Source organism: Somniosus microcephalus, unplaced genomic scaffold (assembly GCF_052327205.1).
Source record: "Somniosus microcephalus isolate GS21.2 unplaced genomic scaffold, FLI_Smic_1.0 scaffold177, whole genome shotgun sequence".
NCBI classification, from domain to species: Eukaryota; Metazoa; Chordata; class Chondrichthyes; order Squaliformes; family Somniosidae; genus Somniosus; species Somniosus microcephalus.
In genome coordinates this window covers 23940-40544 of record NW_028225364.1, presented here as the reverse complement: position 1 = coordinate 40544, position 16605 = coordinate 23940, and the positions used below count along the sequence as shown (strand labels likewise).

Sequence of the window (16605 nt, the reverse complement as noted above, 5' to 3'; positions counted from 1 at the left end):
TTTCTTCAAACATGAGAACTAAAACCTGGAACTGGTTCACCGGAGACAGTTACCTTCTGGCGCTGATGATGCTGATCAGATTCATGTTCGTTTCAATGTTACTCTGACAGCGGAAGATGCAGTAGAACAAAAACAAAGGGAAAGCGATGTAAAGGGATAAGGCTAGAGAGACTGAAAGACTCAGATATATGGAGAGAAGGAGTAACAGGTGAAGGAAGCTAGGTAATATCAGAAAGAGCCAAAGACATCTACAAACACACAGGCAGATGTAAGGGAAAAAACAGAGACAAGTGGAGGCATAAACAGAGAGAGGGGGTTAAAGAGAAATACAGGTGAAACTCGGGGACAGAGATATAATGAAGCACAGAGAGAGAGAGAGGTGAAAGACAGAGAGAGAAACAGAGATCGAGGAGACCAAGAGAGCGTCAGGGAGAAAGAAAGAGGGACAGAAAGAGAGAGTAAAGCAAAGATAGAGGGAAGAGAGAGACAGCGATATACAGCAAGAGAGAGAGAGTGAGACAGACAGACAGAGAGAGAGAGAGAGAGAGAGATAGTTTGAAGGAGACTATCATCAGTAGAGGGGTAGGCATTTAACCAGGGAGGAAGATTTCTGCAGGTGCAGTTTGCCAGATATAAATAATGCTAGATTGTGAATGAGGAGATGAGGAAACTGCTCACCCACTCACTGTGCTGAATTTCTGCCTCCATTTTTCAGCACAAAAACGACTCTTGAGGAAGGAGAAAAAGAAACTAGAAGCAAACCGTGACTATGTCAAATGTGTTGTGGTTGAGAAACAGGTGAATTTTCCCTGTCTTTCTGTCCTCTCTCTGATCCTAACAATCTACCTATAAACTTCTCTATATCGACATTTGCATTATATTTGCCTTTTACAGGCCCTGTATTTATCTTCTGTATTTGTATATATCTGTCTCTCGACAATTATATTCACCAGACATTCCAGTTTTGACGCAATTCATTCTTGAATTTCCTTTATTAACATGGGAATACTCCTTTCTTTTTTGCAGGCAGAGCTCTATGAGATGTACCTCCATCAGTGTGTCTCTGAACAGGAAGTGAGCTAAAACTGACAAGCAATAGGAATTAAGAAAGTGAGACAATAACATGATGCGATTTCTAACTGTGGGCTCCTATGAGTGTACGGTGGTATAGTGTTTATGTTACTGTGCTTGTAATCCAGAGGCCTGGACTGGTGATCCCGAGACGTGAGTTGAAATCCCACCATAATACCTGAGGAATTTAATTTCAGTTAATTAAATAAAAGTCTGGAATAAAAAAGTTTGTATCAGTAATGATTACCATGAAACTATCAGATTGTCGTAAAGCCTCATCTGGTTCAATAATGTCCTTTAGGGAAGGCAATCTGCTGACTTTACGTGGTCTGGTTGATATGTGACTCCAGACCCACTGCAATGTGCTTGGCTCTGAACGGGCCTCTGAAATGGAATAACAAGTCAATCAGTTGAACCAAACCGCTACGAATAAGAATAAAAGCAGATGGAACTCCTGGCTTGGACCTCGCCACTGGCATACCCAGCCCAGTTGAATCAGCCAAATCCTCGTCACGCACATTGGGAACTTGTAACAAAATTGGGAGAGCTGTCCCACAGACTAGTCAAGCAACAGTGTGACATAGTCATACTTACAGATTCATATCTTTCAGCCAATGTCCCAGACTCCTCCATCACCATCCCTGGATATGTCATGTCCCACCAGAGGTGGGGGCACAGTGGTGTACAATCGGGGGGGACTGGACCCAGGAGCCGTCAACATTGACTGGGAACCCTGTGAAGTTTCAGGTCAAGCATGGGCAAGGAACCCGCCTGCTGATTACCACCTACTGCCCTTACTCAGCTGATGATTCAGTGCTCCTGCATGTTGAACACAACTTGGAAGACGCACTGAGAGTAGAAAAGGCACAGAATGTACTCTGGCTGGGGGTCTTCAATGTACATCACCAAGATAGCACCACCACTGGCCGAGTCCCGAAGGACATAGCTGCCAGTCTGGGCCGGCAGCAGGTGGTGAGAGAACCAACACGAGGGAAAAAGCTACCTGACCTCGTCCTGAGCAATCTACCTGTCGCAGATGCAGCTATCCTTGATAGCAGTGGTAGCAGTGACCAAGGCAAAGTTATTATGGAGACGAAGTCCCGTCTTTACACTGAGTACACCCTCCATCGTGTTGTGTGGCACTATCACCGTGATAAATGTAAAACTCAGAACAGATCTAGCAATTCAAAACTGGGCATCCATGTGGCGCTGTGGGCCATGAGCAGCAGCAGTATTATATTCCACCACAATCTGTAACCTCATGGCTCGGCATATCCCTCAATTTCCCATTACCTTCGAGCCAGCGTAGCAAACTTGGTTCAATTAGGAGTGCAGAAGTGTATGCGAGGAGAAATACAATGCGTACCTAAAAATGGGTTGCCAAACTGGGGAAGCTGCAACACAGGTACATGCATGCTCAGCAGCGGAAGCAGCATGCTATAATCAGGGCTAAGCGATCCCACAATCAAAAGGGGTACACAGTAAGAGTGTAATTAGATATAGAGGACAGGGTAATTTAGGGGATCAAAGTAACTATTTAATTAGAGATAGAGGACAGGGTAACTTAGGGGAACACAGTAACTGTGTAATTAGTGATAGAGGACAGGGTAATTTAGGGGAACACAGTAACTGTGTAATTAGTGATAGAGTACAGGGTAATTTAGTGCAACACACTATGTATAATGAGGGACAGATGACAGGATAATATAGAGGAACACAGTAAATGTAACTAGAGCTAGAGGGCAGGGTAATTTAGGGGATCAAAGTAACTATGTAATTAGTGATAGATGGCAGTGAAATTTAGGGGAAGACAGTAAATGTGCAATTAGAAATAGAGGACAGGGTAATTTAGGGGAACACAGTAACTCTGCAATTAGTGATAGAGGACAGGGTAATTTAGGGGAACACAGTAACTGTGTAATTATAAATAGAGGACAGTTTAATTTAGGGGAACACAGTTACTGTATAATTAGAGATAGAGGACAATTTAATTTAGGGGAACACAGTAACTGTGTAATTATAAATAGAGGACCGTTTAATTTAGAGGAACACAGTTACTATATAATTAGAGATAGAGGACAGTTTAATTTAGGGGAACACAGTAACTGTGTAAATAGTGATGGAGGACAGGGTAATTTAGGGGAACACAGTAACTGTGTAATGATAAATAGCATACCGTTTAATTTAGGGGAACACAGTTACTGTATAATTAAAGATAGAGGACAGTGTAAATTAGGGGACACAGTAACTGTATAATTAGAGATAGAGGACAGTGTAATTTAGGGGAACACAGTAACTGTATAATTAGAGATAGAGGACAGTATAATTTAGGGGACACAGTAACTGTATAATTAGAGATAGAGGACAGTGTAATTTAGGGGAACACAGTAACTGAATAATTAGAGATAGAGGACAGTGCTTTTTAGGGGACACAGTAAAAGTGTAATTAGATTTTGAGGACAGTGTAGTTAAGGGGAATACAGTAACTACATAATTAGAGATAGAGGGAAGGATAATTTAGGGGATCAAAGTAACTGTGTAATTAGAGAGAGAGGGCAGGATAATTTACGGGACACAGTAACTGTGTAATTAGAGAGAGAGGACAGGATAATTTAGGGGACACAGTAACTGTGTAATTAAAGATAGAGGGCAGGATAATTTAGGGGACACAGTAACAGTGTAATTAGAGAGAGAGGGCAGGATAATTTAGGGGAACTCAGTAACTGTGTAAATAGAGATAGAGGACAGTGTAATTTAGGGGAAAACTACCATGTTATTATTCATAGATGACAGGGACAATTAGGGGACACAGTAACTGTCTAACTAAAGATAGAGGGCAGGGTAATTTAGGGGAAAACAAACAATGTTATTATTGATAGATCACAGGGACAATTAGGGGAACACAGTAACTGTATAATTAGAGATAGAGGTCAGGAAAATATAGAAGAACAGAGTATGTTTAATTAGAGATGGAGGACAGTGTAATTTAGGGGAACACAGCAACTGTATAAGTAGAGATAGAGGACAGTTTAATTTAGGGGAACACAGTAACTGTGTAATTATATATAGAGTACCGTTTAATTTAGGGGAACACAGTTACTGTATAATTATTGATGGAGGACAGATTATTTTAGGGTAATACAGTAACTGTCTAATTAAAGATAGAGGGCAGGATAATTTAGAGGAACACAGTAAATGTGTAATTAGAGATAGAGGACAGCGTAATTTAGGGGGCACAGTAAATGTGTAATTAGAGATAGAGGACAGTGCAATTTAGGGGACACAGTAAATGTGTAATTAGAGATTGAGGACAGTGTAATTTAGGGGAACACAGTAAATGTGTAATTAGAGATAGAGGACAGTGTAATTTAAGGGACACAGTAAATGTGTAATTAGAGATAGAGGACAGTGTAATTTAGGGGACACAGTAAATGTGTAATTAGAGATTGAGGACAGTGTAATTTAGGGGAACACAGACAATGTGTAATTAGAGATAGAGGACAGTGTAATTTAGGGGACACAGTAAATGTAGAATTAGTGATGGAGGACAGTGTAATTTAGGGGAACACAGTAACTGTCTAATTAAGGATAGAGGACAGTGTAATTTAGGGGACACAGTAAATGTGTAATTAGAGATTGAGGACTGTAATTTAGGGGACACAGTAAATGTGTAATTAGAGATTGAGGACTGTAATTTAGGGGACACAGTAAATGTATAATTAGAGATTGAGGACAGTGTAATTTAGGGGAACACAGTAAATGTGTAATTAGAGATTGTGGACAGTGTAATTTAGGGGACACAGTAAATGTGTAATTAGAGATTGAGGACAGTGTAATTTAGGGGACACAGTAACTGTGTAATTAGAGATTGAGGACAGTGTAATTTAGGGGAACACAGTAACTGTCTAATTAAAGATAGAGGGCAGGATAATTTAGGGGACACAGTAACTGTGTAATTAGTGATGGAGGACAGTTTAATTTAGGGGACACAGTAAATGTGTAATTAGAGATTGAGGACAGTGTAATTTAGGGGAACACAGTAAATGTGTAATTAGAGATAGAGGACAGTGTAGTTTAGGGGACATAGTAAATGTGTAATTAGAGATTGAGGACAGTGTAATTTAGGGGAACACAGTAAATGTGTAATTAGAGATAGAGGACAGTGCAATTTAGGGGACACAGTAAATGTGTAATTAGAGATTGAGGACAGTGTAATTTAGGGGAACACAGTAAATGTGTAATTAGAGATAGAGGACAGTGTAATTTAGGGGACACAGTAAATGTGTAATTAGAGATTGAGGACAGTGTAATTTAGGGGAACACAGTAAATGTGTAATTAGAGATAGAGGACAGTGTAATTTAGGGGACACAGTAAATGTGTAATTAGAGATAGAGGACAGTGTAATTTAGGGGACACAGTAAATGTGTAATTAGAGATTGAGGACAGTGTAATTTAGGGGAACACAGTAAATGTGGAATTAGAGATAGAGGACAGTGTAATTTAGGGGACACAGTAAATGTGTAAATAGTGATGGAGGACAGTGTAATTTAGGGGAACACAGTAACTGTGTAATTAAAGATAGATGACAGTGTAATTTAGGGGACACAGTAAATGTGTAATTAGAGATTGAGGACTGTAATTTAGGGGACACAGTAAATGTGTAATTAGAGATTGAGGACTGTAATTTAGGGGACACAGTAAATGTGTAATTAGAGATTGAGGACAGTGTAATTTAGGGGACACAGTAAATGTTTAGTAGAGATTGAGGACAATGCAATTTAGGGGACACAGTAACTGTGTAATTAGAGATTGAGGGCAGTGTAATTTAGGGGAACACAGTAAATGTGTAATTAGAGATTGAAAACAGTGTAATTTAGGGGACACAGTAAATGTGTAATTAGAGATTGAGGACAGTGTAATTTAGGGGAACATAGTAAATGTGTAATTAGAGATTGAGGACAGTGTAATTTAGGGGAACACAGTAAATGTGTAATTAGAGATAGAGGACAGTGTAATTTAGGGGACACAGTAAATGTGTAATTAGAAATAGAGGACAGTGTAATTTAGGGGACACAGTAAATGTGTAATTAGAGATAGAGGACAGTGTAATTTAGGGGACACAGTAAATGTGTAATTAGAGATTGAGGACAGTGTAATTTAGGGGAACACAGTAAATGTGTAATTAGAGATAGAGGACAGTGTAATTTAGGGGAACACAGTAAATGTGTAATTAGAGATTGAGGACAGTGTAATTTAGGGGAACACAGTAAATGTGTAATTAGAGATAGAGGACAGTGTAATTTAGGGGACACAGTAAATGTGTAATAAGTGATGGAGGACAGTGTAATTTAGGGGAACACAGTAACTGTGTAATTAAAGATAGAAGACAGTGTAATTTAGGGGACACAGTACATGTGTAATTAGAGATTGAGGACTGTAATTTAGGGGACACAGTAAATGTGTAATTAGAGATTGAGGACTGTAATTTAGGGGACACAGTAAATGTGTAATTAGAGATTGAGGACAGTGTAATTTAGGGGACACAGTAAATGTGTAATTAGAGATTGAGGACAATGCAATTTAGGGGACACAGTAACTGTGTAATTAGAGATTGAGGACAGTGTAATTTAGGGGAACACAGTAATTGTGTAATTAGAGATTGAGGACAGTGTAATTTAGGGGACACAGTAACTGTGTAATTAGAGATTGAGGACAGTGTAATTTAGGGGAACATAGTAAATGTGTAATTAGAGATTGAGGACAGTGTAATTTAGGGGAACATAGTAAATGTGTAATTAGAGATAGAGGACAGTGTAATTTAGGGGACACAGTAAATGTGTAATTAGAGATAGAGGACAGTGTAATTTAGGGGACACAGTAAATGTGTAATTAGAGATTGAGGACAGTGTAATTTAGGGGAACAGAGTAATTGTGTAAATAGAGATAGAGGACAGGGTAATTTAGGGGACACACTAAATGTGTAATTAGAGATAGAGGACAGTGTAATTTAGGGGACACAGTAAATGTGTAATTAGTGATGGAGGTCAGTTTAATTTAGGGGACACAGTAAATGTGTAATTAGTGATGGAGGACAGTTTAATTTAGGGGACACAGTAAATGTGTAATTAGAGAAAGAGGACAGTGTAATTTAGGGGACACAGTAAATGTGTAATTAGAGATTGAGGACAGTGTAGTTTAGGGGACACAGTAAATGTGTAATTAGAGATTGAGTACAGTGTAATTTAGGGGAACACAGTAACTATATAATTAGAGATAGAGGGCAGGATCATTTAGGGGATCAAAGTAACTGTGTAATTAGAGATAGAGGGCAGGATAATTTAGGGGAACACAGTAACTGTCTAATTAAAGATAGAGGCCAGGATAATTTAGGGGACACAGTAACTGTTTAATTAGAGATTGAGGACAGTGTAATTCAGGCGAACATAGTAACTGTGTAATTAGAGATTGAGGACAGTTTAATTTAGGGGAACACAGTAACTGTGTATTTAGAGATTGAGGACAGTGTAATTTAGGCGCACATTGTAACTGTGTAATTAGAGATTGAGGACAGTTTAATTTAGGGGAACACAGTAACTGTGGAATTAGAGATAGAGGACAGTGTAATTTAGGGGAACACAGTAACTGTGTAATTAGAGATTGAGGACAGTGTAATTTAGGCGAACATTGTAACTGTGTAATTAGAGATTGAGGACAGTGTAATTTAGGGGAACACAGTAACTGTGTAATTAGAGATTGAGGACAGTGTAATTTAGGGGAACATAGTAACTGTGTAATTAGAGATAGAGGACAGTGTAATTTAGGGGAACACAGTAATTGTGTAATTAGAGATTGAGGACAGTGTATTTTAGGGGAACACAGTAACTGTGTAATTAGAGGTTGAGGACAGTGTAATTTAGGGGTACACAGTAACTGTGTAATTAGCGATAGAGGACAGTGTAATTTAGGGGAACACAGTAACTGTGTAATTAGAGATAGAGGACAGTGTAATTTAGGGGAACACAGTAGCTGTGTAATTAGAGATTGAGGACAGTGTAATTTAGGGGAACATAGTAATTGTGTAATTAGAGATTGAGGACAGTGTAATTTAGGGGAACACAGTAACTGTGTAATTAGAGAATGAGGGCAGGATAATTTAGGGGAACAAAGTAACTGTGTAAATAGAGATAGAGGACAGGTTAATTTAGGGGAAAACTACCATGTTATTAGTCATAGATGACAGGGACAATTAGGGGACACAGTAACTGTCTAATTAAAGATAGAGGGCAGTCTAATTTAGGGGAAAACAAGCTATGTTATTATTGATAGATGACAGGGACAATTAGGGGAACACAGTAACTGTGTAATTAGAGATAGAGGTCAGGATAATATAGAGGAACAGTGTATGTTTAATTAGAGATGGAGGACAGTGTAATTTAGGGGAACACAGTAACTGTAATTACTGATTGAGGAGAGGGTAATTTAGGGGAACACAGTAACTGTGTAATTAGAGATAGAGGGCAGGGTAATTTAGGGGAACACAGTAACTGTAATTACTGATTGAGGACAGGGTAATTTAGGGGAACACAGTAACTATATAATTAGAGATAGAGGGCAGGGTAATTTAGGGGAACACAGTAACTGTGTAATTAGAGATAGAGGGCAGGGTAATTTAGGGGAATACAGTAACTATGTAAATAGAGATCGAGGACAGGTGTATTTAGGGGAACACTGTAAGTGTGTAATTAGAGATAGAGGACAGGGTGATTTAGGGGAACACTGTAACTGTGTAATTAGAGATAGAAGATGGGGTAATTTAGGGGCATGCAGTAAATTTGTTATTAAAGGTAGAGGGCAGGGTAATTTAGAGGAACACAGTAACTGTGTAATTAGCGATAGAGGCAGTGTAATTTAGGGGAACACAGTAACTGTAATTAAAGAATGAGGACAGGTTAATTTAGGTGAACACGATAACTTTGTAATTAGCGATAGAGGGCAGGGTAATTTAGTGCAACACAGTAACGATAATTAGAGAGAGATGACAGGATGATATAGAGGAACACAGTATGTGTAATTAGAGATAGAGGACAGGGTAAGTTAGGGGAAAACTAACTCTGTAATTAGTGATAGATGACAGGGAAATTTAAGGGGAACACAGTAACTGTGTAATTAGAAATAGAGGACATGTTAATTTTGGGGCACAGAGTAACTGTCTGATTAGAAACAGAGGGCAGGTTATTCCGAGGAACACATTAACTGTGTGATTAGAGATAGAGTGCAGGGTACTCAGGGGAACACAGTAACTGTGTAATTAGTGATAGATGGCAGAGTAATTGGGGGACATGGAAGGCTATTCACCGTTTAATAACAAATAGAGATCACAGGAATGCCAGGAGCACACAACAACACTTCAATGTGAATAGCAAAATAGAGCAGAGCTGGAAATCTGATATAACAACAGAAAATGCTGGAAACACTCAGCAGCTCAGGCCGCATGGAGGAGAGACAATTAAAAGCAACGTTTCAGATTGAACCCTTCATCAGAATTGGAAAAGTTTATGGAAGAATGATTTTTAAGTCCTGGCTGTTTAATTAGAAACGAGGTCGAGAATCACAACCATATGGAATGGAATTTGACACGTTAATGCAATTGTTAACTTTGCTTTCTATTTTACTTTTTGATTTGGATGATGCGATTGATTACATAGCGACTTCTCACGATTGTAGCTGTGTGCAGATGCATCGCATCTGAGTCCGATGGAATGAAAACCTCTGCATGAAGCCTTACTGGTGCCTTATGTACGACTGATTCCAGTTAAATGAGAATGTGCCTGCTACACAGACTTACTCGAAACTCATAATCACTTCCGCAGAAGCTGGATGGCAGCCGGATTGGCAAAGCCTGGGCTCTCGAGAGACTTGAAACCAAGTGGAGTTTGTCTTTTACAGAAGCTCAGGATCAAGAGGAACTTTGAAGAGTGACGGTTTAATAGGGCACTTAATCACGATTAATAAATGAAGCTCATTCACAACGTACTGAAGCTATTGTCAGCGAATTGTCTTCAATCAACTTCTTGAACATTGAAGTGATGTGGCATAGGTATTTTAGCACAAAGTATAAGCAATAGTAATTAATCATACAATTAAAGTTACTAACTACAATCACAGCTGCTGATTGTTGGTTGGGGATTCAAACGTGTTGTAATTCTGAACTCAGTTACTTGGACCATTGCGAATGCTCAGTCCAAACTGTCACATTTCCACTGCCTCTTCGTATCAATCCTCACAATTTTGCATTATCTAATCATATAGAAGTAAAAATACAAATCTATATAAGGAAAATTTAATGGTCTCATCCTTTTATCATAAATGATAGTTATCTTTACTTAAAGAGCACGTTTTCCTCTTGGCTGACCCGTATAATTAGCTTAGTTCATTATATGAACAATAATTTCACTCTTGTTCCTTTAATTGCTATTTGACCAAGTTTAATTATAACTCTGTCTTTATTTCTGTGCTATTTGTACAAATTAACACGCCAAGGCTCCTTCGGCAGCACCTTCCAAATCCACGAACATTTCCACCTAGAATGACAAGGGCATCAGGCTCAGGGGAACACCACCACCTCCAAGTTCCACTCCAAGTCACACAACATCCTGACCTGGAAGCACATCGCCGTTCCTTCTTCATCGCTGGGTCAAAATCTTGGAACTCCCTACCTAACAGCACTGTAAGAATACCTTCACCACATGGACTGCAGTGGTTCAAGTCGGCGGCTCACCAGCACCTTCTCAAGGGCAATTAGGGATGAGCAATAAATGCTGGCCTTGCCAGCGCTCCCACATCCCATGAACGAATAAAAAATTATGATGACATTTCAGATGTTTTCCTTTACATAATTAACAGATTTCCAACACTGTTATCAAATGAGCAAAGTTCTATGAAATATATGAATCAGTTTAAAATTATGTGACTTTAATTACATTTCTTCTTACTGCATCCTGAATCTGATCATTGCTGCAGGGTGAGCCCTCGCTCATCAGCTCAGTGCTACTTTAAATTAAATGCTTAAGAGGCAAAGGCTAAAGGTAAACATTAATACATTAAGATAAACCAATACAGTATAGCATTAGCAGACTTCAGGACAGTCTGATTTTCCCTTCCCGTACAGTGCCCTCCGTCGTAGGATTAGAGTATTTCATGTCAGCATTAATCTATATCTCATCAGCAACGTATATCTATCGCGGTCTATTCTTTTGTGCAGATCTCTACCCATTGGTTTTACACATTAAACTCTCCACAACCACATTAACCTTTTCAAGTAGGGTTGTTTTCAAAAGATTGTACATTGATTCCAGACTTATATCTTTCGACGAGTCGTGCCAAAGTGATTTTCGTTAAGAAGGGACGTGATAGCATTGATAGAATGAGAGAGTTTGCATTAGTTCAGGATCAAGACCTAACTGCCATAGATAAAGGAATAAACGGAAGTGATTTAGAACTGCGAGTAGGATAACACTCTTTACATGGAGTGTTGTGAGGTTGTGGAATTCACAGAGGGAGAAATTACGTCCATTTCAAGTTTAAATTGTATATATCAATGAATAAAAATAGGTTGATGGGATGTTGAGATCAGGGGGTTTAAAGTGAATGGAGCTATTTTCTCGGGTGCTGTGTAAATGCGGACACGAACTCCTTGGCTAAAATGATCTGTTCCCCTGTTATCAATTCTACAACATTTCGATGACCAGTTTGGGATTTAAGTAAACATCTGTGAACAAAGATGTCTAGTGTCACATTGACGAGTCAAGTTCCTACTGTCTCCATCATGAGACACTGATCAGGAGACAGGCCCCGTTCTATTGGTCCAGGACACAATGTGGGGAGGAGTCTGATGGGGAGACCAGCGCCTGCAACATTCACACCAACATTACAGAATTGCAGAAAACCACGATTGTATCACATAGGTTCTACATTAAAGAAACCTTTAACTATTAATTATACCGGGGCGTCTCATACCAGTAACTACGGTGTAAGCAGGTTAACGCTGACGCCCACATGTTCTACTCCACTGCTGAAGCTCAGTCATAACTGTTCCCTTTGGATCTTGAGCGGGAAGTGCGCTGTTTTAGCGGGTATCGATTATGTTCACCAGGGGAAAGCAGCAGACATCAAACACAAGACACAAAGTGAAGTAACTGTTCTCTGATGCCTTTCAATTTTCACTACAGCAAACCATAGTATTTGCTCTCTAGTTTGGACCAGAAATTTTGTTTTATTGTTTATTTATTTGCAAATAAATGTCAAAGGAGTTTTCATCAGCTGCTTTAACTCTTCCCTGAATTTAGTTTGTGTAGCTGCATAAATGCACGTGTTTGTACAGGAACTCAAATACATGAGCATATATCCGGTTTCAGTGGCAATATAGGCAGGGGCTGCATAATCTCCTTTGTAATGCACGGTGCTTATCAGACTGGCAGTTAAAACAGATACTACAGCTGTCAGCCACAACAATATATAACTGCCCGATACAGAGAACAGTAAAATGATCGATTTCCTTCGGCTCTCTATCTCTGGATCGCTATGATTCTCACTGCTGTGACCCCGGAGTCCCCTGCGGGCTCGACTGGCCACTAAAATACGTCTGGCTGTCAAACAATTAAACAGTAATATCAAAGCATAACTAAGCCAAGAAAAACAAATGCTACGTAACCAGGAAAACGCCACACCTACAGGCGATGAAATAAACTCCGCTCTGGAGCGGCAACCCCAGTGAACATTGTTAATTATTCGCTCAGGTTCAAATGCAAACCAATAGAGGAGGCTCTGTAAACAGATCAGGACAGAGATCGTTGTTATAACCGCAGCTGCAGTTCTTACTGTGCAATACTTGGATTTAAACTTCTTACAACATATAGCTACAAATCGGTCAAATGTGAACGAGACTGTAAACCACACCGACAGATAGAGTGCGACACATTGCAGGTATATAATGAACTTACAGACAGCAGTTAACGACAGGAATGTATGTGGAAAGTAATAACGTAAAATGCGGTTCACTAATAAATTGACGATCATGACCAGTAGATCTGCTGTTGCCATGGCCACCATGTAGACAGAGATACATCTGGAAAGGCCGCAGTTTCCTCTGGAGAGAATCACGATTGTCAGTAGGTTCGCTGTAAGAAGGAGCAACAAGAGGTCAGTAACGGGGTCATTCAGATAAATCTCACAGATTATTGTGGGGAAATGTTCAGATGTGTCCCTATTTAGCGTTAATCGCACGGATTTTTTAATTAACATAGGCGATGGTGAAGACACTTTATTTAAAGGAATGAAATCACTGAACATTCAATATCGAGGGGCTGAAAACACGCCGTCCGTCCAGCAAACTTCAGTCAAGTATTAAATATAATTACACGGCAATTAATGGAAAGATATAATACAAATAAAATTCTCAACTCCGATAAAAAACAAGCGTTCAAGTTATACTCAAACGCTGCAGAGAGGAGGGGAGCTCCTTCCAGCGTGGAATTTATTTCGTAAAACGCCTGTTGGATGGAAGTTTTTGCAGTCCGAGTTATTATCAACATAATGTAGACAGGGAACATAGATACATAGATACATAGAAGATAGGAGCAGGAGTAGGCCATTCGGCCCTTCGTGCCTGCTCCGCCATTCGATGAGATCATGGCTGATCCTTTAATTCAGTATCCCGTCCCCGCCTTCTCTCCGTAACCCTTAACCCCTTTTGCCCGTAGAAATATATCTAATTCCCTCTTAAATATATTTAATGAGCTGGCGTACACTGCCCTCTGTGGCAATGAGTTCCACAGGTTCACCACTCTCTGAGTGAAGAAATTCCCCCTCATCTCTGTCCTAAATGGTTTAGCCCTTATCCTTAAATTATGTCCTCTAGTTCTGTTCTCACCCGCCAAGGGAAACATTCCTTCTGCATCCAGTCTGTCTAGACCTGTCAGAATTTTATACACTTCTATGAGGTCCCCTCTCAATCTTCTAAACTCCAGTGTGTACATCCCTAAACTACATAGTCTCTCCTCATAGGTCATTCCCGCCATTCCTGGTATCAGCCTGGTGAATCGCCGCTGCACCCCCTCCATGGCAAGAACATCCTTCCTCAGATGAGGCGACCAAAACTGTACACAGTACTCGAGGTGTGGTCTCACCAGTGCCCTGTACAGCTGCAGCAAGGTATCCCTGTTCCTGTATTCTAACCCTTTTGCTATGAAGGCCAGCATACCGTTTGCCTTCTTGACCGCCTGTTGCACCTGCATGCTCGCCTTCAGTGACTGGTGTACAAGAACAACGGCACAAAAGACGTGATTACGATGGGCACTGAGCAACACATTCTTTACTTAGCTATGTGTTGTTGGGGAGGCCGTGGAATCAGCCTCGCCCTCCCTCAGTATAGGGAGGAACATTGAGCGCCCGGTGCCCGCGATCCAGCGACCGGAACAGCACCTCAGCGGTCGCGCGGGCGACTGTGATTGCCGTTGATTTTCACCGACTGATCCCGGTGAATAAATGACTCTGCAGTGTGGACATGCTCGGAATCTGTTACATTAACACTGAGATAGTCAACAGGTATTAGGCAACAGTATACATTGACTTACCGGGAATGCCAAATGCTGCGAGGACATGGTAGTAAATGTCCCGTATCTGTAGAATTATTGGCCGTACCATTGTTTTTAAGATTTGTGTGAATTCTGAGCTACTTTACGGTTCCGGCTTGAGTGTTTCTGAGATCCGTAAATGCTCCCCCTTTATAGATCAATCGGTGCCCCGGTGGGAAAATCCGGTTACACAATAATTGGCTTTAGTTACAGTCACTTAAAAAACAAGGAGCGATTTTCAACTTCAGTGCGCCCGGGCCGCCAATGGGGAAATTGAACAGCTCAGTCCATGAAACTCCGTCTATTAGCATCCATTAACGGAAAGTAATCCCAGAAGCACTGCACTCTGCGCGTGTCCAGTAAATCCTGAAGGATAAAGCAAATATTCCCCCGGATATTGCGTTGATTTCTTGGAGCCTCATCTTAATTTGGTGAAATTGTCGCTCATCCATTGTCTAATTAAACTGTGTTTTTTACTGTGATGATGAATGATGTTGAATCGGCTCCAACATTACTGATGGTGACGCTACTCCAACCATAATGGTGATGACTCTACTCTATCATTATAGGTGGTGAACCTACTCTAACATTACTGGTGGTGACCCTACTCTAACATTATTTGTGCTTACCCTAATCTAACTTTAGTGGTGCTGACTCTACTCTAACATTACTGGTGGTGACCCTACTCTAACATTATTTGTGCTGGCCTAATCTAACTTTAGTGGTGGTGACTCTACTCTATCATTACTGTTGGTGGCTCTACTCTAACGTCACTGGTGGTGCCCTTGCTCTAACATTACTGGTGAAGACACTACTCTAACAAACAGGTGATGCACCTACACTAACATTATTGGTGGTGCTTGTACATTAACATGACGGGGGAGACCCTACACAAACATTACTTGCGGTGGCTCTACTTTAACATGACTGGGATGACCCTACTCAAACATTACTTGCGGTGGCTCTACTTTAACATGACTGGGGGTGACCCTACTCTAACATTAATGGCTATGCCCCTACTGTTACATTCCTGCTGGTGACTCTACGATCATATTACTGGTGCTTACATGGCTCTAATAATAATGTAGGTGACCCTAATCACCATTATTCCTGGTGATCCGATTTTAATATTGCTGGTAGTGACCCATCTCAAATGTTACTGCTGGTAACAATAATCTAAGCCAATGGGTGATGACTCATCTCTACCATTACTGCTTCTGACGTTTTTTTTATTTGCTCATGGGATGTTGGTGTGCACAGTCAAGGCCAAACGTTATTGCCCATCACCAGTTGCCCTTGAGAATTTGGTGGTGAGCCGCCTTCTTAAACAACTGCTGTCCATTTGTTGAAAGTCCTCCCACAGTGCTGTTAGGGAGGGATTTCCAGGGTCTTGACCGAAGGGCGACGAAGAAACGGAGACATAATTCCAAGTCTGAATAGTGTGTAACTTGGAGTTGAACTGGCAGGTGGTCGTTTTCACAATGTGCCTGCTGTCCTTGTCCTTCCAGGCGACAGAGTTTGCATGTTTGGGAGGGGCTGTCGAAGAAACTTTGCGAGTTGCTGCAGTACATGGTACATACTGCAGTCACAGTGCAACGGAGGTGGACGGAGTGAATGGTTAAAGTGGTGAATCGGTGCCAATCAAGAGAGCTGCTTTGTCCTGGAACTGTTGAGCTACTTGAGTGTTGTTGGAGCTGCACTCATCAAGGCAAGTGGGGAGTATTCCATCACACTCCTGCCTTGTAAATGGGAGAAAAAATTTGGGGAGTCAGGAGGTGGGATACTCGCCGCAGAACACCCGACCTCTGACCTGTTCTTGCAGCCACATTAATTATTTGGCTCCTCCTGTTAATTTTCTGGTCATTGGTGTCTCCTACGATGTTTGTGCTGGGAGTTTCGACA

At 40.6% G+C, this 16605-nt stretch overlaps 1 pseudogene; it reads right to left on the bottom strand.

Moving 5' to 3' along the window:
• Nucleotides 1–12217: 12217 nt before the first annotated feature.
• On the bottom strand, nt 12218–14773 carry LOC147082092 (putative G protein-coupled receptor 139; annotated as a pseudogene).
• Between the last annotated feature and the right edge of the window lie 1832 nt (nt 14774–16605).